Source organism: Morone saxatilis, unplaced genomic scaffold (assembly GCF_004916995.1).
Source record: "Morone saxatilis isolate NCDOM2014 unplaced genomic scaffold, NCSU_SB_2.0 Contig15, whole genome shotgun sequence".
Lineage (NCBI taxonomy): Eukaryota > Metazoa > Chordata > Actinopteri > Moronidae > Morone > Morone saxatilis.
The window spans coordinates 212,720-215,520 of record NW_023339707.1 but is presented as its reverse complement, the minus strand read 5'-3'; the positions used below and the strand labels follow the sequence as shown (position 1 = coordinate 215,520).

General features: G+C 41.7%; 1 protein-coding gene across 1 annotated transcript in view; it reads right to left on the bottom strand.

The window, feature by feature from the left end:
• Positions 1 to 2,801, bottom strand: part of vps13d (vacuolar protein sorting 13 homolog D) — a gene marked incomplete at both ends in the record, with an annotated part of 59,997 nt that overhangs the window by 50,954 nt on the left and 6,242 nt on the right.

Here is a 2,801-nt window from a genome sequence, read left to right as displayed (position 1 = left end):
CCTCAGCGGGTGTGTCGCTGAGTGGGGAAAATTTATTAGAAACGTGAATCTTTTGGTGGTGAGCCGTGGGCTTCAGTGGTTTAACCTTCCTCCGTTCAGTCACCCAGCCTCCCTGACTTCCCGGCTACTGTTCTTTGCTGTTGGTTATTTGTTATTAGTTAGTTTCAGCCTGTGTTCTTCCACTGTCTCCTCTCCCAGAATGTGCAAGAGCCTAGCAGTGACCCCCAGCCCTGTTCACCGACTACATCCATACCCAAGAGCGGGAGCTCAGGGATGATCCAGTACCTGCAGTCCTGGTTCCCGGGCTGGGGAGGCTGGTATGGAGATGCCCAAGACCGGCCTGAAGAGCTCCTACCAAGTCCATCTTCCTGGGATATTCTGGGTTAGGGACTAACTCCTGTCTGGTGCCAGAGGAGCGCTGACAGCATTTAGCAGCTGTCTTTAGTCTGTTTATAAGCTCTAGCAGAGTTGCATTAGACTCTGTTATTGTCCATCATTTTGACAGGCTGGTAAAAATTCCGTCACGATTACCTGCTTTCATTGAAATGTTTTGGATGATAATGACACATGTAGTCTCTTTAATAGCATTTAGTTACAGATTATGCATTTATAATGATATTTAGACAGCAGAGCTGTTTATGGCCAATAGATTATACAATATCAAAATAAAGAAAATTCATAGTTCTATTCTCTTTTTCAGGAAATGTAGGCACATGTTTACAGCAGGATGCATAAGAGTTATAGTAAAGGGCTCAAAACCAACTTTATCACCACCTTCCGAAAACTCACAAAGGGGAGCACTAACATTATTACATGGCAGCCACACTAACAAGGCTGCCTGCAGATGTGTCTGAAGACATTTTTTGTTTATCGGCCTTGTGAGCACATACATTGGCAGATGCTAATTATCTCAAAATGCCATGTAATTGGCCTGATTCATTGACTAAAAAGAAAAAAAGAAAAAAGAGAGAGAGTTTGTGTCTTCAGTAAAGGGTTACTTGTTTTGCTTCTATTCAACAATAAAGAATAATTATTTTGTTTATTTAGCCTAGATCTTCAGGATGGGGGAGAAAGAGAGTGCTCTGGACTGAATCTGTCAAAGACAGCCTTGAGATTTTTCTGTCATTGTTAAAAAAAACTTTTTTAATTTGAATTACATTAGATTATTCTTGGAATTGGTGAAAGAATAGTCTCCTGTATAAAAAGTTAGTATGATCGAAATAAAATCATACTTCTCAAGGCAGAGAAATTCTGACTGCTGACCCTGGTGTAATGCTTCTCCAGCAGAGACAGAAGACTTGTTTGACCCGTTAGAGGACTCTCACACTCTCAACACGTTTACCAGGCGAGATCACCTGTTTGCCCGACTGGAGTTCTTACTGGAGAAGGGTGGAGTCACGCTCTTCCACCAGGACAGGAGGGGGGACACCCTGCACGAGAGTGGGGTCATCCAGTTGGAATTCTCAGGTACACAGGAGCCGTGTTTGGACAGATACATGTTTTAGGGTTTGTTTTGGGCCAAGAGTGTAGTTCTGTGCATCATTATGCTAGTTTTATCAATATGTGATCAGCAGTTGGTTTAGTGCAAAGACAATAAGTTAGGGGTGGGTGATATGGATAAAACCATTTTATTGCGGTAAACTGTTTATACAGAAATGTCTGTTTTTGCTTAATTAAGTCAATTTAATACCTTATGCTGTTCAAATTTGAGGATTTGCAGCTTTTTCTTTTTTCAGTAAACTGAATATCTTTGGGGGTTTGGACTTTTGACAAATCAAGACATCTCGGACCCTTAATGGCCATGTTTCACTATTTTCTGATCTATTGTTGTAAACAAAGTATTTAGAACAATAAATTGATTAATGAATTGTAAAAATAACTAGAAAAATTCTAAAAATGTTTTGAGTGTGCCTGACTCTGGCTTGATATTAATACCATGTCATCCTCTCTAGCACGCTAGCTAGCTAGCGCTAACATATTAATACCATGTCATCTTCTCTAGCTACCTAGCTAGCTAGCGCTAGCAATATTAATACCATGCCATCCTCTCTAGCACGCTAGCTAGCTAGCGCTAGCATATTAATACCTTGTCATCCTCTTTAGCTAGCTAGCTAGCTAGCTAGCGCTAGCATTTTAATACCTTGTCATCCTCTTTAGCTAGCTGTGTGTGTGTGTGTATGTGTATGTTCACAGTCAGGCTTTGGTTGTCGTGGCAACCAGGGCCAGTTAAGCGCAGCTGCGCGCTTTCTCTCTGTCTCTCACTCCTGAGAGAGACAGAAAATCTCAAAATGAACCCCCTTGAACCATTGGCCAGGATTGACCAAAAAACGAAAGACGCTGAGGCATCGTCATCTTGTTGACCATTAGGACTGCCAAGTTTCAGTGGCTACAGTCAAAAAATGTGACGCTCGGCAGTTGAGAAAGAACAGGTTCAACAAGCCTTTTCAAAAATGTCTCCTCTCAAATTAACATGGGAGAGATGGGCTCGAGAGGTGTTGCCGGCCAGCTGTGCATTTCCGCGCAAAACTATTTGTCTGACAGGCTTCACAGTGGTATCACTGCGACCCAATAAATTTACGTACGTTTCTATCCTATAAATTATTTCTGTAGAGCGACATTTGTGCCTTGAGAGGCAGTTTACAAATTTATTTTTCGACAAAATTTTCCCTCTCGCTCCACTCTAAATGAAACGTCAGTTATTGTCATGAACATTCTTCCAATACCACACCCATTCATTTTTGCCGGTTTTGCGATTTATCGGCAAACCGTTGGGCGAAACGCTTAGAAAATCATACACACTC